The 24,327-nt window shown below is 42.0% G+C and overlaps 1 protein-coding gene across 1 annotated transcript in view; it reads left to right on the top strand.

The window, feature by feature from the left end:
• Positions 1-1,750: 1,750 nt before the first annotated feature.
• NAV3 (neuron navigator 3) overlaps positions 1,751-24,327 on the top strand; it is a 534,722-nt gene continuing 512,145 nt past the window's right edge. The window contains exon 1 of the mRNA XM_027747750.2: positions 1,751-1,992. The gene's annotated coding sequence lies outside the window, so the exon portion shown is untranslated. The remainder of the gene's footprint in view (positions 1,993-24,327) is intronic.

Raw genomic sequence — 24,327 nt, 5'->3', positions numbered from 1 at the left:
TTGTTTTATTTTGGTAGAAATATTTCAAGTTGTGGTGCTATTTAGAAAACTGGATTTGTGGACAATTTGGTTGTCAATTCCTACCTTTTGGTCAGCCCTTTTAAAGAGTCTTCCTTATTTCTTAACACTAAGCTCTCACTAGGCTGCTAGCTGCTGTATTTTTTATGTCTCTTGCTTTCTTAAGTAGAAATGGCTAGATGAAATGCCAGGAATTATTTGGAACAGGGAAATACCGCACAGCTCAGTAGAAGAGGTTTTTTGTTTCTTTCTTTTTTTTTTTTTTTTTCCTCCTGCATCCAAACAGGCCTCCACTAGCTAATTCCCTCATCTCATGAGGTAGTTTCAGTTGCAGCTATGCTGACCAGCGCTGACGAATATTTGTGCAAAATAAAGAACTGTGAGGCCTGACTGGCTCATAGACTGGAAGAGGAAGGTTTTTTGAAGACTCACAGGTGTTATGGGAGTCACTAACTGCAAGCCATCTTCCTAAGCCTACCACTTGCAAAGTGTTCTTCCTCCAGATAGAAGAAATGCACGTTTTTAATCCATAAGGGAGGCATCCAGAAGCTTTTGGACTTGGATGTTACTCACTGTTTTTTTTTTTCTCTCCCTTCCACTCTTGCCTCCCTTTCTCTTGCAATAGCACAGGACTCCTTTTCTTTGTACCCGTTTAAGGCAATCATCTGAAGACTTTTTTCTCCACATTTCCCCTTTCTTGGGAGCTGGAGCATGTAGAGTGTTAGACTGCAACAACAGAGAAAAGATGGGGTTCCCCTGTGCTCTGCAGCTAGATATTTTTCAGAGCTTGGAATAACTTAGAAGCCTCATGCCCTATCAGCAGAAACTTGTGGAATGTGTTCTTTGTGGGGGAAAACCGTGCTTTGGGTGGTAGATCCTGAATCAGCTGCAGGACCTGATACTGCTGGAGCAGACAGAGGGCTTGTGGTGGGAAATGGCTCAGAGCGGAACAGCATATGAGGAGTGAGGCTGGGGACAGAGTAGGGCAGAGTGAAGTGGTGGCAACGGTTGCTAAGCTCTGTCCACCCACTCAGGCCAAAGCCTGCACATGCCTGTGAGAAGCAGCTGTCACTGATGGGCTTCAAACGGGTCAAGTCTTCAGGCTTGGTGGGGTATCCTGCAGGACAAGGTAACTTCTCAGGACGGCAGGCTTAACAAGCGCTTCCATTTATGTAAAAGGGACACAAGCAGGATGATCTGTTTCAGAACTGTTGTATTTTTGGAGTCTTTTAATTGCAATTTAAAAACTATGGTTTCCAGGCTGGGGAGGGCTGGCATGGTTAGGAAGTTTTCATCCCCTCCTCATGCATTTTATATGCTTTCTTCCCTTTTGTCTGCCCTCACTGCTCGCATTACAAGAACTCGGAGGCCAGGGCTGCCTCTTAACCGTGTCTGCGTACAGCGCTCATTGCAACTGAGCTCTGTTGAGGCCTTTGGATCCTGCTGTTACGCCTATAACAGTTCATAACGCCCAGGGCTATGGACAGCAAATACTTCGCTCCCTCATCCCCCACGGCCCCGCGGAAGACCGTATCTCGGCACACCCCCGGGAAACTTTTGGTTACAAAGGCACACCCAGCTGGCCCTCGGCGGCGGGGGCAGCGACGCCCGGAGAGCACGGCCCCTTTAAATTCCAGCTGTGCGGCGGGGGGCAGCACCGCTGGCGGCGCAGCGCGGGCTGGGGCCGGGGCCGGCTGCCGGTGCGCGGCGGCGGAGAGCAGCCGGCGGCCGGCGGCGGGGAGCGCAGCCCTGCGCCCGGGGAGGCAGCGGCTCCGGCACCGCGGTCCCTCGCGGAGGCGGAGAGGATGAGGATGGCTTCTGGCTTTTTTTTTTGCGTCCTCGCGACGATTTCCATAGTAACCTGATCGAGCGGTGCAATTTCGGAAACTGGGGTGGCTTTATTATTATTATCTTCCCCCCCCTCATTTTTTCCCGGCTTCTCCCCCCAGCTCCCCGAGGAGTGCCAGCCGGCAGGTAAGGTGCCCGACCCCGCGGGGGTGTTTCCGCGCCGCCGAACTTCCCACGGCGACGGCGGCCAGCCGCGGGGTCCTGCCCGCGGGGCTCCGCCGTGCGCGGCCGGGGGCAGCACATCCCGGGGCCGGGGCCGCAGCACGGCCGGCAGCCGGGGAGGGGGCGGTACGTCGGGGCGGGGTGCCGCGGTGCCGGGGAGCCCGGCGGTGGGTTCCCCCCGGGGAGACCGCCGAGCTCTTCTTACCCTCTTTGTTTGCTTGTTCTCGGAGATGGTTTTATTCTTCCCTTTGTTTCTCCCTCCTTTTCTTCTCCTCCCCCCACTCCTCCATGCCCCCCCAGTCGCTCCCCTGCCTGGTTTGTTTCCTTGATCATTCTTCCTTCCTCCTCCCTTTTGTGAGGGTGAGAAATCGCACACACACTTCACCTTAAAATCTGCGGCGAGCGAGGGCGCAAGCCATCGGCTGCCCGTTCCCAGCGCGGCCGGCAGCCGCCGCATCTCCGCTCGTCCCCTACTCGCGGCCGTGCCCCCCGCCCGGAGCGCCCCCCAGCCCTCTGCAACCCCCGCTGAGGCGGGCAGGAGACAGCCCTTGCCATCGCGTCGGAGACGAAAGGGGCAGAGCACCCCAAAGCATCCCCCAGCTGGGTGCCACGGTTTGGGTTCCCCGGGGTGGGGGGGGAGCATGTCGAGGAAACCTGTGAGCAGGTTAGTCTAGAAGCTTCTCTCTCCATGACCTGCTCTTTGCCCACTGGCCTGGGCCCATCCAGAGAAGTTGAAGATGAAGGACATGTCTTCTTGCTGCTGCCTTGGCATTGGGTTGGCAATGGTGCTGATGTCCCTGTGAGTCCTGAGCTGCCCCCCCAACCCTGCTCCACAGCCTTTGCATGCTGCCACATATCATCTCCCCTTCCCAGGTGGGCAGCACGGGGAAGGCCCCTGCAGGTTTGGGTTAGGTGGTGAGGACCTATTCCAGTTGCTGTCATACTTGGTTGGTAGCGCCGTGGCTATTGCCAGGTGGTAGTCATTCACTAAGCAGGTCTCTGCTAAAACTTACTGTTGCTTGCTGTCTTCCTAGCCCTCTGTGTTTCATCCTGAGATGGTGTTTTTGACTGTGACTCTGTTTTTCCTGGGAGGGATGTTTATAATTTTTTGTATCAGTTTGCACTGAGCACAATGAATAGATTAGTCTGGTCAAAGCTTTTTGTTTCTGTCATAACTGATCAATAATCATCTTGTGGGAAGATGATCTTATTACAGAAAAAGCCAAAGTGCACGCTGAGAACAGCTGAAATACAAGGTCAATAACTCTTGGGTTGTCAACAGTAAACCTGCTTTGCATATTTGAAGATGACGTATTCCTTTCAAAGTAAAGGCAACTTCAAGCTTTTGATGAGCTTTATTTTCAGTGTAAGTAATAAGCATGCAGTCAACATACGAAAGCAGCCTTGCTTCAGAGAAGGCTACTCATCCTTAAACATTCCTGGACCTCTTTTAATCTTTCTCTTTAGTCAAGCTGGATGAGGATTGCAGTCCTCTTAGGTGAGAAGAGTTTTTGTAGCTCCCAATACAAAGGTTGGTTTGTTCCTAGTGCCCAGCAACTGCTACAGGCTTCCCAGACACAAAAGAAAGGCGTAGTCTGTGGCCTGAAGATCGTGCATGCTAAAAAGGCAGTCAGCTGGAGAGTATCACAGATCAACAACCAGCTGTGCTGCCGCCTGTAACTAGCTCCGGGAAATGTAAGGGTTCGGTGAGACAAGTAATTTGTGCTGAGGTGCTGGTGGCTGAGAGAGGACTGCTGTAACCTTCGGGTCAAGCCTTCAGTGGTGGTGGTATGAGGAGCCCGGGCTGCGAAAGAGGGAGCCTAGACAGGAGGAAGCGCCGGGGGCAGGTGAGGCAACCTTTCCTGGAGAAGGCGAAGCAGGGGAATGAAACGTGAAAAGGGAGCAGGGCAGATCATCAGCAGAGGAAGAGGTTATGCAGGGACTCTGAGTCTAACATAAAAAGCTTGAAGTAATGAGTTTAATCTACGAAATCTAGTTCTTAAATTGTGTGTGCTTGCCAATTAGCTAACCATTCTGCAAATCAGAATGGAATTCAGATTGTATCTTGATAAATGTATTGACTATGAAGTGCTGCAAGGAGGAAAAAAAAAAAAAATCTCTGCTCTTTCCCCTACTGTGGGCTTTAAATATGAGCAAAAATCAGATCTGAGAACTGAAGAAGCCTTTTAATATACTTACTTTCCTGAGTTCACATTCTGTCTAGCCTAGACTCCCACAGTTAAAATCAAAAACCCCTATGGTAATATGACTTCAGGGGGCCAGATTTAGAGCAGTTGTAGGGCATTTTCACCAGTGAACATTGCTGTGCATTGTGAGGAGGGGTCACCATCAGACACAGTATGGATTAAAGTGCAGGAGATGTAAGGCTGTTACCTTACAGGGAGAAGAACACCTGCAAGGTGTTCTTGGCTCCTCTAATAAACATTCTTTTTCATATACATGTTATGTTAGAGTGGCAGCATCACCTTTATTCTCCTGTATTAAAGAGTATGTTCATGTATGTATGTATTAGTTTGTGTATGTCATAACAGGTTTCAAAATGGCTGAATGATATTGATTCAACTAAAAATACTATAAGCGAATAGCTGAAATTAATTTGAATTTCAGTTTTAGAGAATTGTAAAAATAATGTCAGTTTTACATCACTTGGGCAGCTAGCTAAAATAATATGTAGGAACTGACAGAATCCTTCATAAAGCTATTGTTTCACCTAGATTTGACTGGTATGGACTTACGAAAAGTAGACAAGAATCAATGCCAGAAATTGCCACCAAGATAAGCACCCTGGGCAAGAATATTTACAGCTGTGTTTTGGAGTCTGGGAATGTTTGCTTTAGATGGCTGGCAGTACTGTGCTTTATACTGCAGAGGATCAAAAATTCATTAAGTTTGATTGATAACACAGGAATGTAATAATACAGAATTTCTCATTTTCTTAGAGAAGTATTATCTAATTTGTGCTAAATTTTGCAGTTATGCTCCACATTGAGATGGATCAGAGGTGTATGACTGGGAGATGAGTAGCTGTTTTCTTTAATAGGGAATCTGACTGGTACTGATGCATATGCATTTTTTTGTACTAGCCTCCTGTGGTATCGCCTGCACATGTCAATGAAACAATCTGCCTGAGAGCTGTTAGAATTTGCATGTAAGAAAAATTTGTTTATATGTAGATCAGTTATTACTGCAAAGATAAGTGCATGCATAGAAAGTTGTTACCACAGATGGATGCTGGCTTCTGAGTACTGTGTCTCTTTTAGGTAAACTTCATGTATAATGTCAAAGAAATAAGCAAGTTGGGGGCAAAAATACTACTGTGTTTTTTATTATTTTTTGCATCCATCTTATGCTACTTAATATAATATACATTGCAAGGACCCAATACTATGCTTGCCATGAAAATACTTGGGACTTTGTTGGTGTCAAATCAGCGTTTGCCCAACAATCATTATAAGAAATCCGATAGTAAAATTTCCTTACAGAAACATTTTGTGAAAGATGTAATACGTAATTGGAATTGCTGTATGTTTTCCTTATCTACTTTAATGTTTTTCTTCTCCTCATGAAAATGACCACATACAAATAGCATCTCTTTACTTAGTTGTTTTTTTCCACTTCCCCATTTGTATTTAGAATTGTATCTATTTAACTGAGTGAAAAATGGGATGTTGTTCTCCTGTTAAGCCACTGAAGAGAGATAGGATAATGGAAGCATGAGCTGGCCTCTGTTCTTGACTGGACATTAGCAGACCAGGATTCAGTTTTGAGTCCCATCTCTTAGATCCCCCAAGGCTCACCAGTCCCAGTGCCCTGTGCTTTCCATCCTCTGAATTTGGACTACCCCGAGGCATCGCAGAAACCCTGTGCAGGGCAGAAGCATTTAAAAAGTCTGTCCTCCTTCTAACAGAGCTGCTGGGTCCTCACTAGCTCCTTGGAGCACTGTTTCATGTGTTTGTCTGCATGTAAATCAGATGTCCTTTGAGGACAGTGTTGGATGGTGCAAGCACTAATGTCCCTTCTATGTATCTATATCAGGAAAATGTATTGAAAAGTGGATTTTTCTAGGGATTTTTCTAAAATGGAGCCAGTGGATCCTGAGACCTGCTGAGCTCTGATTGTTAACTTCTGTGGCTGGACATGTTCGGGTTTCTCTGAACAGGCCAGTAAATGTCACTTACTGCAGTGACTGACTCACAGTGTTTGTGTTGAAGTGGAGTCTAGAGAACTCGTGTTAGGCTCATGGCTCCGTAGAGCAAATGTATTCCACATCCAGACACTTATGTCAGGAGGCGTATTTCAAGTGACACAGCAATGTCCTTCTAGACTAATTCCAAGAGACAGAAGAGAAATGTGAGTAAGAAAAAATAAGGTCATGCCATTATGTCTACTGATGACTTTCAATCTCTCGTGACTTTCCATCTCTGAACTTCATTTAAACAATAATAATTTTATTCTGTTTTATCACAATATAGTCATCACTGTTTAGTTTACTTGTACTGCAGCAGTGGGTGCTAAGCTTGAACTTGAAACAGGCGGTCCCAGTTGGTATTTGGAGGGTAGCTTACTGATGATACCTTTTGTATGGAAACACTGAAAATAATTTAGAAGTAATTGAAAGCTGGTGAAGTAATAGTGTTAGTAAAGAAAGTGAAGATTTATACTGAACCAGAAAAACATCTGCATAAAGTTAAAAAAAGCCTAAGCACTACGAAAGATCATAAGAAAGCAGGCTTGACTGAGACCTCACAGAAATAGTAGCAGTAGTTGTATCCCCAGATTTTAATGAGTCTTCTGTCAGTGACAAATAGAAAACATGAGATTTTTTGGTTATTCCGAATCATGCTTATAGAGAAATAAAATGTAATCCTGGAGTTCTTTTAAGTCAGATATCCTGCGGTGTTCTAAATAATTTGATTTGGAGGGAAAATATATCAAATCTGTTTACATGTCATAAAACCAACATGAAATATTTTTCATATTAGATTTATTATATGTGTACCTTCTTCTGTGTGGACAATGTGCTGCCTCTCTCTATGCTATTGACATTTTCATTGGCAAGATGATAGATACTGCTTGAAACAAAATGTTTTGCTGAAGACTAGCAGAATCACTCTTTTAGGTTTGGGAAGAAATATCTTCCATAAGGATGATGGTACAATCTGTAAATGAAGCATTAATTAAGTTTACAGTTACAAATATGAAATTATGGTGCAATTAACTTTTTCAGGAGTAGTTATTGTATTAAGAGTTCTGTTATGTTCATATTTGGCTTTTTTTTGCGCAGTGATGTCAATTACCTCTTACAGTGAAATGTTGTTTTTTCTCAAGTGCATATGTAACATCTAGCTTTTTTTGACCAGTTGGTTCACTTCCACCTGAATTTTAAATAGAGGTCCGTGTCTGCCTCTGTTTTATAAGACATTGAGTTAATTGGAAAACCAATCCTAGGTAACATGGCAACTTGGAAGAGCACGTCAAAACCAAAATTTTTTAATTGTTCATTATCAAAAAATCTGTTTACTGCAGATGAATGGGTTTTATGGTAAAACTCCAGCTGGACTATAAAACTTTTGTCTTTGGCCTATACCCTAATGTATTGTTATTAAGCCTTAAAAATTAGTAAAGCAGGGAGAAATACATTAAATGGGCAATACTTAAATTTGACAAAACAGCAGTTAAAAATTGTTGATGGAACAGCTGATGAATTTGAAGAAGAACCCAAGATGATAAGGGTTGCTATGATCTATTTAAAGACAGTGCAAATTCATGCAGTGGAAGCAGCAAATCCAAATATCCTTACAGAAAGTCTTGACTTGCAACAAAGCTGATTAGTCATCCAAGCCACCAAAATAGTGAAAGCAAGAGTCAATATATCTTGAAATATTCACTGGAGAACTGATTCAGTTATTTAAAAGCATTTCAATATGCAAAAGGTACTGAGTTACTCTAAAAACTATTAGGCAATATGAGACTCTGGTAAAATTGCTAATATTTAATTGTGAAGCTTTAGCTGCATGTCACTGACAAACTCCTATAGAGCCCATATATTTTGGTACATGACTTCTTTAAGATATCTCTGAGGAAGCTGAAAAATATAATTCTGCAGAATATGAGAAGGAGGTCATTATGATCCAGTTATTAAAATTATTAGAAATGCCTCTGGCCAAATTAAGGTGCAAACAAGACCATATGCTGAAGTCAATAGTATGGATTTTATTTAACAGTAAATGTGAGGCAGAGACAGAGAGAGAAAGAAATAGGAAAAAGGAGGATGAAGAAGAAAGAGAGTAACAGAGAGAGATTAAATAGAAAATCTATCACCACTGCATGGAACCCAGTGGTGTCCTGTGGGTCCTCTTCTTCTGGTCTTCTCTGTGGTGAGGGTCCCTCAAAACTTAGAGTGCAATGGATTAATATACATTGAGGAGGTGCCCAGGCACTTCCCTGCTGGTGCAAGCTTTGCAGTCTCTTGTGACAGGCTCTGGATTTGTTTCGTCATTTGAGTCACGTGCAGTCCTTTGCTGGTAGAATGCATCAGGAATGAGTTGGGGGGAGTGCTTTGGGGATCTTTGATGGTTTATGACCCTTTCTCAGCTTCCTCTCACATGAATGTCCTGTGTGTTTGTGGTCTTCTGAGAGCAGGGGAGACTTGTGTTTTGTGTGGAGAGATGTTACCATCACACACCCAAAACCCTTCTCCTCCTCCACCTGCTGAGGCCAGCTAAGGCTGATTCTTGACACAGATACATTCTTCTTCACTGAGCCTTATTTACTTCATAGAATCAATGGGGTTGGAAAAGACCTCTGAGATCATCAAGTCCAACCCTTGATCCACAGTGCCGTGGTTACTAGACCATGACACTAAGTGCCACATCCAGTCTCATCTTAAAAACCTCCAGAGATGGTGAATCCACCACCTCCTTGGACAGCCCATTCCAGTGTCTGATTACTCTCTCTGTAAAAAATTTCTTCCTAATATCCAACCTAAACCTGCCCTGGCACAGCTTAAGATCACACCCTCTTGCCCTACTGCTGGTTGCCTGGGAGAAGAGACCGACGCCCACCTGGCTACAACCTCCTTTCAGGGAGTTGTAGAGAGTGATGAGGTCTCCCCTGAGCCTTCTCTTCTCCAGACTAAACAAGCCCAGCTCCCTCAGGCTCTCCTGGTAGGACTTGTGCTCAAGTCCCTTCACCAGCCTCATTGCTCCTCTCTGGACCTGCTCCAGCACATCAATGTCCTTCCTGAACTGAGGGGCCCAGAACTGGACACAGTACTCCAGGTGTGGCCTCACCAGTGCTGAGTACAGGGGCAGAACCACTGCCTTGGTCCTGTTGGCCACACTGTTCCTGATCTAGGCCAGGATGCCATTGGCCTTCTTGGCCACCTGGGCACACTGCTGGCTCCTGTTCAGCTTCCTGTCAATCCAAACTCCCATGTCCCTCTCTGCCTGGCTGCTCTCCAGCCACTCTGTCCCCAGCCTGTAGCGCTGCATGGAGTTGTTGTGGCCAAAGTGCAGGACCCAGCACTTGGCCTTGTTGAACCTCATCCTGTTGGAATCAGCTCAACTCTCCAGCTTGTCCAGGTTCCTCTGCAGAGCCCTCCTGCCTTCCAGCAGATCAACACTCCTCCCCAGCTTAGTGTCATCTGCAAATTTGCCAATGGTACACTCAGTCCTCTCATCCAGATCATCAATAAAGATATTAAATAGAACTGGGCCCAGCACTGATCCCTGAGGGACACCACCAGTGACTGGCCACCAACTGGACGCAGCCCCATTCACCACCACTCTCTGGGCCTGGCCCTCCAGCCAGTTCCTAATCCAGCACAGAGTGCCCCTGTCCAAGCCGTGGGCTGCCAGCTTTTTCAGGAGTATGCTGTGGGAGACGGTGTCAAAGGCTTTGCTGAAGTCCAGGTAGACCCATCCACAGCCTTCCTCTCATCCACCAGGCGGGTCACCTGATCATAGATCAGGTTGGTCACACAGGACCTGCCCCTCCTAAACCCATGCTGGCTGGGTCTGATCCCTTGTCCATCCTGTAGGTGCTGTGTAATAGCACTGAGGATGATCTGCTCCATAACCCTGCCAGGCACTGAGGTCAGGCTGACAGGCCTGTAGTTTCCCGGGTTCTCCTTGCAGCCCTTTTTGTAGATTGGCATGACATTCACCAACTTCCAGTCATCTAGGACTTCTCCTCAGACCTGAGATAATTGGACAATAGTCTTATCTCAAGTTCCCATCACAGTCCAAATTCCAGTCAGGAGGCATATTGGGGGGGGGAGGTGTGCTTCAGTGGTCCCAGACAGGCAGTTGCCTCCTTGCTATTTGACAAGAAGTTTTTCTATGATTTTGACAATGTTTAAGATATTAACAACATTTCAGTCTATCACAGGGGCAAGTTTGTGTGTAGAAATCACACAAGTTTGTGTGTAGTAAAAGTGGAAGAAAGTGAAGTATGGCACAACAGCATTGATGCACAGGGCATTTTCAAAGGTCTTGTTTTTGGATGCAGGCTGCTTATGAAGAGAGACAGAAACACAACAGTTTCAAGGAAAAAAAATAATAATAGAAAAAAAAAATAGTGATTTAGTCTGGAGCAATAATAAGTGAACTAGGCTGTTACTTTGGTGCATCTGGGAGGAATTTGTTTTTCTTCTGTGGCTAGAAAACAGTGTTTATGTAACCTGTTGTCCTTTTCTTGAATATCAAAGCAATCCGGTGATTCTGTGTCACCATGATGCAGAGGTAATCAAAGCAAGCCTTCAGAGACTGTCACAACATTGTCATTATTTTGGCAGAGCATTGGAGATAATTTCAGCAAAGAGGCAAAGAAGCTCTTCATTGATAAGCAGGTTTCAATCTGGACAGCTGGGTAGAAATAAACAGTCCCAAGTGATCAGATACCAGTTTAAAACCATCCTGCTGAGATTTTTATTGTTAGCAAAATACAGTGCCCAGATCACGAATTACTTCTAAATAAAAGCAATGGCTGTTTAGCTTTTTTTCTTCCTCTCTCTGTCCAACACTAATCCTCCTAGAATCTGTGCTAAGACACGAGGAGGTCAGGGAGGTGATCTGAGACAGCCAGCAGAGCTTCCCCAAGGGCAAGTCCTGCCAAACCAACTTAGTGGCCGTCTGTGAAGTGGTAGGGGGAAAGGGAAGGGCCACAGATGTCATTTTTCTGGATTTCTGTAAAGCCTTTGACATGGTCCCGCACAACATCCTCTCTAGACTGGAGAGAAGTTGATTCAATGGATGGACTGTTCAGTGGATGAAGGATTAGTTGGATGGTCACATCCAGAGGGTAGCAGTGAACTGTAAATGGTTGGTGATTGCCCAGCCCTCTGATTTGTTGAGGTCTCTCTGCAGGGCCTTCCTGCCTTCAAGGGAGTCAAGAGCTCCTCCCAGTTTTGTGTCAGCTGTAGACTTGCTTAGTATTCCTTCCAGTCCTGCATCCAAGTCATTTATGAAGATGTTGAAGAACACAGGGCCCAAGATGGAGCCCTGTGGAGCCCCACTAGTGACAGGTCACCAGTCTGGCGTTACCCCATTCATTCACTATTACCCTTTATGCTCAACCCCCGAGCCAATTGCTCACTCGCCACATGATGTGTTTATCCAGCTGTGTGCTGGACATTTTATCCAGAAGGATCCTGTGAGAGACAGTGTTGAAAGCTTTACTGAAATCCAGAAAGAAGACATCAACTGGCTTCCCTTAATCAGCTAGGTGGGTTACCTTGTCATAAAAGGAAATCAGGTTTGATAAGCAGGACTTTCCTCTCATAAAGCCAGGCTGGCTCTGACCAGTGACGACGTTGTCTTTCAGGTGTGTTTCAATACCTCCCAGAATAATCTTTTCCATAACTTTACCAGGCAGTGAAGTGAGAGCAGAGGGCTGGAGCACCTCTCCTATGAAGACAGACTGAGAGAGCTGGGGTTGTTCAGCCTGGAGAAGAGAAGGCTCCAGGGATACCTCATTGTGGTCTTTCAGTTCCTAAAGGGCCTACAAGAAAGAAGGAAATGGACTTTTTAGCAGGGCCTGTGTGATAGAACAAGGGGTAATGGTTTTAAACTAGAAGAGAGTAAGTTCGCGTTGGACATAAGGAAGATATTTTTTACAATGAGGTTTGTAAACACTGGAAGAGGTTGCTCAGAAGGGTGGTAGTTGCCACATCCCTGGAAAGTGCTCATCATGTGCTGAACTGAAAAGACATTTTAGTTAGTTTTTAATAACTAGCTAAAAGGAGTTGAAAGAAAGGACTTTTACAATGATTTACTACAAACATAGTACAAGAAATGTACATGCTTATACGTGCAAATAGTTTCTCATCACATTTTATTAATAAACAGATGAAGGCAAAATGGCAATCTGGATCACTCAACTAGGTTTTGCTGGTAAATGGCAAAGTGTTGCAGGAGTCTTGAATGTGATAGTGGCACTAGAAAAGATACAAGTGAGAGTTTGAGCTTGATGTAGACATACAATAGTATGTCAGTTTGGATGGCAATGTACTAATGACATTTAAGTCCACATTTTCTGCTGTGCATTTTAAGTGATGCTTGTGTCCTTGTTATTTTGTGTCCTTAGTTATTTTGTTATGTGTCTGTAGCTGCTCATTTTCATGGAGTCAGTTTTTAAACACTGACTTTTAACAGGGAGTCAGTTTTGACTAAAGCTCTGTATTTGTTTTTATAAGGTATACTACATTAGAAACAAAACAAATTTCTCTTATTTACAGTAGGTTGGCTGTAAGATAATGTCCTGTGATCTCATCCATAGAAGAATCAATTCAGAATTCTTGCTGCTTACTAACCCGTTCCCTTGCTATTCATTTTGTGTGCTTTGATAGAAGATTAAGCTTGAATAAATTTGATTTATATTTTCATTAGGGGAGGAATTTGCAAACACCACTTTTATAAGAGAACTTTGTGGATCCATACTATTACAGTATCTTTTTCTTGCATAGTATATATTGCAAATAGTTTGCATTATGGGTAGAAAACAAAGTTCTTTTAAGTTATCTTGTGGATGTCAAGTAAATAATTTAGGGACCGACTACCTGGAGAGCACAATCATACTCTGTGGCAATTTTGGGCATTTCTTTGGTTTACTTTTTCATTTTTTCTTTATTATTTATATTCTGCTTTAGAAAGGTAGGCATCCATACTGGATACAATATTGAGTAACTGATGGCTTAAATGTTGAGTAGCAAAGCAGTTAACAGCTTTCAATCCATTTAAAGTAAAATCAGTTTCCCTGGTTATTAAGGATCATTGCAAGAATTTGCTAGCATCAATGACATGATTAAAGACCAGATTTAGACCAGGTGTGGGTCCATGAAATTCCCAAGTGTACAAATTTATAAGCACTTTTTAAAACATATATAATGATATAGCTAAAGGCTGTTGTTGACAGATCTGCTCCTCCCTAACTTACTCATCCTCTGCTCATGCTGATGAAAACTTCAGCGCAGTAACCTCATGGCACATAATTCAATGATGTTAAAATAGGATAATTCATTCCCTTCCCTCTCACATTTTATTTCTTTCTATTAAATAAATTTCAGGCTCAGAAGTAACAAGGGAGTTGAGTTCAAGACCTGAATATAGCTGAGATTTACCTGCAGATTACTTCCAGTCCCATCCCATGTTCCTTCCAGTTTCAGACTGCTGTTCTCTCTAGTGATATCACACGAGTTTTTCATGCAGAGATTTTTAGGCACTGGGTTCCAACCATTTTCATTTTATGATGTGTGCAAGTCAAATCCTGATTTATTCCAGTCATTAGGTGGCAGAGATTCTTGGGTATTTGGACTGCAAGCACTGCATTTTGCCAGAAGCAGACATTTCTGATGTTTTAACACAGATATTATGATCTTCACACAGAGCCACAGAACTGGTATCTCCTTCCTTGCAGAGTGAATGGGGTAAGTAAGGTTTTTCTCAGGAGGGAGATGGAGGTGGCCTCCAGAGGTCCAACATAGTGTCCCTTACAGACAGGAGTGGTCCTGGACTGACAGGACAGTGGCCTCAGTGTCATCTCTTAGCTCAGTTTCTTTCTCTTGCAGGACCTGGACTACCTGGCAGTTTCTGTGTAGCCCCAGTATGACAGATACACTTGAAGTAATGCCAAATGAAGCTTGGTATTGGGTATGCAGGTTACTTCCTGCTACTTCATTTTTGCACTGACACACAGGATTTTCAATATATGCCACCAAATACTGCATAGGTCAAGGTTAGCCTGATGTTAAGTCAGTTATTTAAAATGCATATGCACTGCTGATGAAGTTAGAACTATAGATCCTCAAATTAATTTTCTAAAAATGTGTGGCACTGTTTTGGAAGAAAAAGAGAAAAAAACTAAAAAAAATTGCCTTTTTGGAAGCGGTGACTAATGGAAAGGTAAAGAGGGCCTGAGGTGTTTGTTTGTAGTACTTTTTAAATCCTACTTCCACAAATTGATGAATAACTTAGTGGTTTTTTTAAAAAACTGTGAACACTCATTCCTAGCTGTACATGTGTGTAATAGCTCCTAGGTGTACCGATGCTTCTTTCGGGGAGCAAATGAGACATTCCAGTCTTGAGGTGCCCGACGCATAATCCTCTTTCTGCCCAGCCCTCACATTCATGGCTCCTGTGAGATAAAACGATGGATAGTGTTAAGTGACCCATACTACCACTTTCCACTTTGGGAGCCTGAAATAGGTTTTCCATGGGGCTGACGTGAAAATCCTGTTTGTGCCCTACAGCCTTTTGCCTGAAGCATGCAGGAGAGCACATAGCAGATCTGGAGGCACTAGAGTTTAAGGCAGAAGAAATCTGTCTGCAGGGAGTCGAAATATGCAACTGTCTTGCCACATGGTATAAATATGTCCTCCACTGACAGAGACTTCTAGAGTTGACCAAGATAATCATAGAATGTACATCCTGCTGCACAGGGACCGGTACACGTGAAGTGCCTTCCCATCCAGGGTAGTGCAGAGTAACTCCACAACAGAAGGGTATTTAGCAATAAGGCTAACAGCCTAGCACAGTGGTGAAATAAGTCCAGAAGTGATAAGGAAACATGTTCTGGACTTACGTGTTGTAGACTTACCTGTCGTTTTGAATAGGAGTTGTCATCTGAGCGTATTCGCCAGGGTGCTTGCCTGGAAATAGTCAGATCCATTGATATCTACCTGCTAAAATCAAAGATTTTAGCATAAGTTGCTACTTTTGAAGAGTAGTTATAAATTTATCTGATATTCAGCAAAGTGTGTTTTCAGAAAAATGGAATTAAACCTAACGAGGAACCTGCAAGCTCAATCTATCCAGCCAACCTTGAGGTACCAGAAGTCAGAGGTGCTGTTAACTGAGCTAAATAGGTGTTTAGATCTCACCTGTGGGTTTTTTTCCCCTCTTTTCCAACTTAATCACGTAATGGAGTTTGAGAAATATTTTCTGAGTAAACACAGCAGTCTTTGTTTTCACTGCTGGAAGTATGACTTGGGAAGAATCTTCCTTCTGTAAATACAAGTAATAATGCTACAGATTTGCTTAGAATTATGAAGACAGTTTAGGCAGAATTAAAAACCAAAATCAGCCTGAGAAATGAAAAAGATGTATTATACCTAGCAGGAAAGAATGGAGGAACAAATTCTAGGTTATCTTGGTAGCCTTTTGATACCTTTTATTATTGGCATGGAAATGCTTTTGAAACTTTTCAATACTGCTCTGTATTTTCTAGATATGTGGAGAACATGCAGGAATGATGTCTGCTTTCCTCTCTTTGCTTTTCTTTAATTTTTTGCAAGTGAATATGATAGAACACATATTTGGAGTGGGATTATTTTGTCCTCTTTCCACCCCAGCCCAATATATATTTTTTTACTGAAGATTTCTGACAACCCTTTAGATAGCAATTTTAATTAACATCCCAATTATGAAGAATATACTCGCTCAGAGAAGCATTCTAAATAGCACGATTGTAAAGGCTAATTGTTCAGATATAATTAGAGCTATACTCTGTGTTTAAAAGCACTAGTGAATTTCTACAGTCACATTATTTAAATCATTTGAATTTATCTTGGATTAATGCCATTATCTCTAAAATCAAAATCTCTCCATAGAGCCCGGTTATCCTCTTGCTTATGGTATTTTTGTTGTAGCGTGTCAGTGTCTTCAAGGTACTAGTGAAACTAGTCTTCTTCTCATCTTTAAACAAACAAATGAAACCTGGGCAATATCTTTAGAGAAGAAATGAAACAATTGCTTATCTCTAGTGGTCATTCCCTTCAGACTTTGGAACAGAAGGCAAAGCCTGTTTTCTGTGCAGCAGCTTTCTGAAGATTAATTGCAGAATAATTACTACTTTTCAGTTGTGTGAATCAGTGAGACACAAGGCAAGAATAGTTGGGGTGGTGTTGAAAGACAGGGAGGAGGTGAAGGTGTTAATGGAAAAGAAGTTGGTGGTAAATGCACATTAACGATTTGGGAGATTAACCTTTGACTTTCACATGTTGTTTATTTCATGCTTGATTAATATTTTTAAAATTTAGAAGGAAAGGCATCTTTTGGCCTTTTAAACAATGCACACCTTCAGTAAAACACTTATCGTTGTTTTGGTTTTTTTTATTGAAAAGGGGAAATCGAATGGTGCTATTGAGGCTCCCAGCCATTTGACTGCATTTATAGCAGTAGTTGATGGCCTCTTATTTGGAGGCTGTGTGGTTTCATTGGGAGTGCAACACATCCTGCATTCATCCAGAAGATTAACTGAATTCTCTGAATTCAGAGGGTGACCTTGTCTAGCACAATGTGTTTGGAGGTGTGAGGTATTGGTTCTTGCCTTTTAGGGAATTTTGGGTGCTTTTTTTTTTTTTTTTTTTTTTTTTTAATTTTAACTCCCTGAAGCTTGTAGGCTAGTCCTGGGGAGAGCGGGGGAAACAGTCCCCATTTTCCTCCAATCCTTAGTTCAAATGTCTTTAAGCAATAGAGCATAACAATATATAAATATTGGTTTTTTTCTATAGATGTTTTTCCTTGCATTACATGAATGAAATGCCTCCTACATACCTACAAGAAGCTTTGGGTTGAAAAATCAGCATAATGAAATGTTGTTTAGTGTTGTAGACTTTAGTCTGTTTGCGTAGCATGCAGTTCTATTTCTGTAAACATCAGATATTCATATCTGTTATTTATGTAAATTTCTCTGTCTGCTATAGATTTGCAATCTTTGCATATTCTCTACTGAACTTTGATTATGCTTCTTGTAAAACATAGTCAAGAATTTAATGCCCATTCCTGGTGATGATGAAGCATTTTCTTGCTTCTCAGCGTACTCAATCTTTTAATTTTATCAGAGGTGGAATTTAAATAAATACATCTGGAAAACTAACTCAATGAGTGTGGGTTTTTTTCTTAAGGGGCTTTCAGTAAACGTAATGTGACTGAAAAGAGCTGCTGTGTGTGGGAGTAGTGGTGTTTGAACTGCTGATTGCTGCCAAAGGTTACCAGAGTGAAGACAAATGAATCCTTCAAGGCAATTAGAAGTAATATAATTGATGAAACAGAAGCTGCTAATCCCTTCCAGTTTCATATAACTTTAGATTTAGAGCAGCATGCCAGAGACATAAGCTGCACAGAAGGTGAAAGCCACTGCTAAAACTCAGGTACAAGTGATGTGTCTTTTGGGGAGGAAGGAGTACCAGGAGCATATCACACTAATGCTCTACACACTCCAGTGGCTCCCTATTCAATTCATAATACACTTCAAGGTCCTGATCCTGCTGCTCTTAATGGACTAGGGCCTGTCTTGGAGACTGCCTTTCCATTTTCAGCCAGGATGCACAGGTTTAACAAAGATGCTTCTCTGATTATAGCCCCATGTGAAGTTGGGAGCCAGAGGCAGAGAATGCTTTAAGCCTGGCTAGAGGGAACAGCAAAAGTGAGAGTGAGCCTAGACCTGCTTATTGCATGCTGTGAAGACCAGAATTTTCCCTGTAAATCTTCCCTCAATTGAGATATCCGAATTAGTTTAACTCTCGTAGCAGGAAAGAAGTAGAAAGAGGAAAAGGGTGGAGTAGTAGGATAGAAAAGAACATTATAATCAAAAAAGCCAGGGGAATGTAATAAGCATGTGCTGTTCTGGAAAGAAGGCCGATTTTAAAAAAAATTAAACTTCCTGCTATTAACTAAAATAATACAAATCCAAACAACCTTAAAATAGACATCTTTCCTATGTTTGTGTTAAAAAAAATAAGAAAACAAGGGAAGAAGGGAAGAAACCATCTCTGATTTTTATCAATTTTGTTTGTTTATTTTAAGATGGGACTTGGGTGTTGTCTCAGGTTCGAATATCAGGTTTCTGTGCTCTCACAAAAATATATATAAAGTACTGGGTATTTGAAGGGTCATCACTTAAGGTCTGCCAAGAGGAAAAACCAGCTGAAACCAGAGCTTGGAGAATTCTGTGCGCAGAAACTATTGCTGCTCTAAGCAGGTCAGATCAGTTGAACTTTTAATGTATAGAATTTTTAGCTTATTTTACCACAACCAGAACTTGGTTTTGTAACATTTCATACTATGCTTCTACTATGTGTTTACACATAGTCAAAAAAAAAAAAAAATTGAGTTAGGTAAACCCATGTAATGGGTAAATGTCCATGTAAATCAAACTTAGCTTTCTGTAGATTCATTGATATAGAAGGAACTCAGCAAAAGATGGTGGATACAATTCTCCCAGCTGCCTCACTCCAGGTGCCGGGTCAGTGAGACTTGTACCTAAAAGTCACTTTGAGCTTCTTAAATATTACCTATTTTCACACTCAGAGAAGCAGGCTTACAGTGCAAAGCAGGGTTTTTTTCTCTAAAATTCAGCACATTTTTTCTATAGCTAATCTATGAGCGGAGTAATGCTGGGAGAAGGACGTGTTTTTATTGCTGTAGATTTGTGCACTGTGTGCTTCTCCTTTAACACAGGGGTTCGGGGGATCTAAAATGTCTTTATGGTTATAGCAACTGCATTTTTTTGAGGTTTCTCAAGATAAATATTAAGAGGAAAAGCTCCCAGGGTGTTCATCTTTATAATGATCCCATTGCTTACCCATTTCCTTCAAGAAATTTCTCTAAGCACACAAATAAGTCAAGGCCAATATATCATATTTAAAAATAGACCTCAAAGTGGAAATTCACAAAATGCCTTTCATCCTCATCTTTGTCCATCTTATCTGACCATCACACATCATCTTTTCTCTACTCAGGACATCTCATGTCATGAAGATATGTGCTGCACTTTTAACCCCTGATCCTCATTTATGAGCTCCAGCACTGCGGTGCCAAATTGGTACTTGTTAGCCATTAACACCCCTGAGAGATCATGCTGGCTCTGAACAGGACTGTACCTGAGTCCTTCAGAGAAGAGCGAGTATGATTCTGCAGCAAGGCTCCTGCAGTAGTGCTGGGGCTAAGTGATTGAAAGTTTGTTCAAGTATGGCTGAGTCGTAGCCATGATGTGAGTGCAGGTTTGCTGTACAGTGTGTGTAAGTAGTGCTCTCCCCTGCTGACAGTGGAGACTTGACTCTGGCTCTCTCTCCTCTAGCCATCTGCTCCTTAGGACATCCCTGTGTATTGCACCTCCCTTCAACATAAATAATGGGAAACTGATTTTCCTGTTCCAGCCAGCTGCACTTACTGTGGGCAATCTAACTATTTCTTCCCAGAAACCTGCTTGGGAGAGTGTGCAGGTGCTCTTGGCTAAGGTCAAACAAGGCCTAGTTTTCCCTCTCATTGCAGCCATCTGTGTGGCAGTGGCAAAAGTAGGGGGCAAAGCAGTGGAGCAGAATGAGGAAAATACTCTTCACTTAAGGCATGCTGAGCTTAATGCTGAAAGCTTGTGTCTGTGATAATACCTGGAACAAAAAAGACGCATCAGGTGTCCACTGCACTGCTGTGTCCCGGGGAATGCACCATCCAAACTTTTGCAGAGATACCAAAGTAACTACAATCAAATGAATAGATGGAGAATATGATGGGGGAGAGGGAGGGGAGGTTAAGCTGAGACATAGAAAGAAAGAGAAACACTTCTCTGCTATCAGGGAATAGACTGGATAAAGCAATGAGACAAAAGAATTGCTAGAGTGAATGGTGTCTATTTTTAGTAGAAAGGAAATGCCTTCTGCATTTTTTTGTGTAAGCAGAGGAGTGCTACACATCTTTGTTTAAATTGAAAGATTCAATCCAACTATCCAGTTCAGCCAAAATGTCTGTAAGTGTCATGGATAACTTTAGAGATGGTGACTAGGAGACGTCATGCCTGTGTCCTTTCTACCATCCCCAGAAATGATCTGGCAGCTACAGCATGTTTTTCTGTAAACTCTGGGGATGGTGGTGAGGCCATGAGAAACCCAGGGGAGGGTGTCAATTGCCCTCCTGTGCCATGCAACGCCTGGGCTGTGCTTTGGGACAGCAACACTAGGTATCATCAGAGGTGATATGATGGGGCAGGGCCAGGGGCAGATCCCCAGCCAGTCTGGATTTCAGTCTCAGAGGTGACAATGCTGGCTGTGTGCACCAAAATTGTCATCTAGTTACCATAACAACGTGGTACATCCTTTGCAGTCCAGGCTTTCCATGCCTGGTGTGCAATGCTCAGCGGTTGCTGTAACAAAATTCACTTTTATTTTGTTCTTGTAATAGTTATTGTTTGGGATAGAGAAGGAACACAGCTGTTTGATTTTCTGGTGTTTTTTTGCCAGCTTGTCCTAAAACTCCCAGGTACAAGGGAAGGGAATGTCCAGATGGCACTGTTTTGCATCCTTATTTTGAATGTATATATGTATGGACATGTATATATGCATGGACAAGTAAACATCTGAAAAAAATCAATTTAGCATATCTGAGAGTTGAATGTCACAGTTATTGTTTTTTTAAAATTTATTTTATTAATTGTTAGCAGTAGAAAATATTGCTGGAGTTTTAATAGTGTGGTGTTCCCATAGTATGAAGTGACTGGAAGTTGATCTGTGCTGTCAATAATGTGACATAAATTATTAGTGCAGACCATTCTTCACTATAAAGTTTAAAAAACCCAGTTGTTTGTTAATGAGTCAGGGTCAGGAATAACATGTAAATAATGACCTTTTTCTTTGCGCTCAGTCTGTGCTCTCTTGTTCTGCTGACATTAAAGAGTTATGGCACAGGAGAATGCAAAAGAAGACATCACTTCTGTTCCATGACTCATCCCTCGCATTCAGGAGGACTTCTGTGTGTGTAATGTTTCATGCAGTTACAGTTCTTTACCAGTGAGTCAAATTCTATTACCTTTATTTTGTTTACTAACTTGCTATTGGGTAGTACTTAAAGTAATTTCTATGGGACCTAATTTCCACCCTAACTCTCAAAAAGACCCTTGTAAGGTGACTCCAATCCTCTTTTAACACCTTGTCCTAAATGCTCTGACGGTAATTGCAAAGCAAGAGTAATAAAAGGTTTCTTTTTAAAATAATAAGACATGCATAATATTACAATTTTCTCAACCGGCTAGGTAAAATATTTTCCTGTTGACATTTCTGAAGGAGGCAAGAAAATTCTTGTTCAAGAATGAGTTTATATGCAACAAGAAACTGGAATAGCAGCAGCAACCTTTGTAAATCCTAATGAAGGCCATAATCTAGGAATAAGTCTACTTCATAACACTAAATCATTATAATTGCCACCTACTCTTTCAAACTCACAGACTAGCAGTTCCAAAGTACCAACTACCTGTTTAGATATACAGAGTCAAGAAATTTTCTCTCTCTGTATATACATATGTCACCCACTCGTGGTTCCTAACTCAAGCATCAGCATTAGGAATTTAACCACAACGCCTTGAGGGCAGAGGGTCAGCATATTAGTTTACTATTCAGCTGAATCAGTGCTCCCTCCAGTTGGTTTCTTCATTCAGTGTGCTTTCCTATGTGCCGTTAAGCTAACCCTGGCTTAAATCCTCATGAATAATAATTCCCTATAAATATTTTGAGGGAATTTTTTGAATGACCCATCTTGAGTAACTGGATGCATTTTACTCCTTCAATATATTTCAGGTATTCAGTATTTTCTGACTTTGAGATAATAGTATTTACAGTCTTGGTGGAATAGAAATGGGATGCTCACTACTTTATGTTGCACTTGTCAGATGCTGCCCCTATTAGCAGGAGTATAGTAACTGCACAGTATAGTAATTTGAGACCTTAAACAACTACAAAACCCCCCATATTTTTCCATAATAGGAGACCTTCTCTTTCTCCTGGATGACCAAATTACAGTCTGCTAAAACAACGGACAATAAACTAGCTGTGTTTTGAAGACTTCTGGAGTAATTCTGATGCCTAGGCAGTCCAAAAGTTAGGTGCTCATTTATCCAAGCTCCAAAATTCTGACTCCATCTTTTTTCAATCACATAATAATTGTACCAGAATAGGCTTTTTAAAATTAAAACTATGTTATCATGAGGTGCTTTAGTATTTTGAATATTAAGTGAAATATTTGTACCAAATCTTTGTTTTCTGGTAAGCACAGGACAAAGGCCCGAAATAATGCACTGAAAAATACAGTGCATAATTTCTTCAATGTTTGTGCAATTGTTTCTTGTTTGTAGGCAGCTATTGCATGCTACTATTGGTAAGGATAGTCATGCTAGATTAAAAAAAGGCAAAAAGATGGCCAGTAAGAAAAAAAAAAATGAATTCTTAACCTGTTTGCATGAGAAAATTTAGCTAAGTTCAGGTCCTGGGAACAAAGGAAGTGTTAACACTCCTGCAGGCTGCTCTTCCACTGCAGCTAAGAAGCTGTGAAAAAATAGACTCTTTCAGGCCTTGAAAGTGAATGAGTTGAACTCTCCTGTTACTAGAAAATCTTTTCAGAATCGGAGAGAATTGAGCAGATTTTCAGTTGGTTGTATCCCATTCATTCCCTCACTCCTTATCCTCCACATGCTGATTCAGTTTGTAACAGTGCAGGTTAAGGCTTTTGAAATCTGATCAAAGATCTCACACCGGCTGCAGAGTGGTAGAAATGAAGGAAGGCACCTTATCTTTTGTGCTCATCCTAGCTGCTCCATCACAGCTACCCTGTCATCCAAACCAGAAACAAAAATGCAAATGGCTCTGGAAGTTGGCTGGTATTTTAGTCGTTCCATTGTGACTAATCCAAGAGGTTGGCTAATGCTAAATGATTTTATCCTCTCTGTTCATATGCTGATTGCTTCTCAAATCCTTCTGCCTCATCTCCCCAGTCTTAACTGATACCTCTATCTAAAATACCTTACAGGAAATGTTGCTGAGTGCACCTGCATTACCACTCACATAGGAAGAAAAAACTACCTGGCTCATGTCTTACAGACACAGCTTAAAAACCACTGATGCATTTTAACATTTTTAACTTTCCCATGTCATTGGAACAACAAGGGAATGGAAAAGCACCTTGTCATTAAATGTTCTTCTTCTAAGTATGACCAAAAGCCTCCTTTTCGTATGAGGTCAGTGTAGCCCCATTTTTACTTGAAGTCCATATAGTTCACCTGCTAGGAGGGAAGGACTGTCAGGGAAGGACTCTGCTCATGCTGAGTCATATTTTGAAAGAAAAGAAGTATTTCTATAGTCTCTGGAATGATAGTTGTAGCTTAAGGTACACTGGTAAAGCAACCCTGATAAACTGTTACGATTTTCCATTAACAATATTAAAATGATCATCAAGATACATTTTTCCATTGAGTTTGGAATGAGCTGAACAATGTCTCTGTTTTTGCAAATAGCTGCTCTTTTATTCATGCTGACTCCCGACACTACCTGGAAATTCAATTTTAAATCAGAGAGGTAATCTTGATTACTTTTTTTTTAATCAAGTGCTGGCTCATGAGCCAGTTACTCCAGCAAGTGACACCTTCAGCTAACCACTGCTAACCCAGTAACTTTTACTGACTTGTTGGCATTTATACATTTATTGCTGTTTTTTCACTCCTTCCATTTATCCCTAAATTGCTGGGCAGGATAAGGTTTTTAGTTCTGTTCTCCTTTTGGACAACTCCTCAGTTCTTGTGGTGAGAAGAGTTGGGCCCCATGCCTGTTTTCCATAGCACAAATCTTTCTGCAGGAGCAGCCCTTGAAAGGACATCATAAGATCCTTCTTGGTAGATATACGTGTGTGAAGAGATCTCTGTGCCTTTCTCTTTGCTTCACAGGCCACCTTCCTCAGTAGCAACCTCATTTCCTTCCATAGCACCAGAAAAGATTATGAAGGATTTCTCTAACAGGACACTGGT

The sequence above is a fragment of the Pipra filicauda genome, unplaced genomic scaffold, assembly GCF_003945595.2.
Source record: "Pipra filicauda isolate LSUMZ 115617 unplaced genomic scaffold, ASM394559v2 scaffold4_size7858003_pilon, whole genome shotgun sequence".
In the NCBI taxonomy this organism is placed as follows: domain Eukaryota; kingdom Metazoa; phylum Chordata; class Aves; order Passeriformes; family Pipridae; genus Pipra; species Pipra filicauda.
The sequence above is the reverse complement of the archived record's forward strand: the minus strand, read 5'-3'. Positions and strand labels throughout refer to the sequence as shown.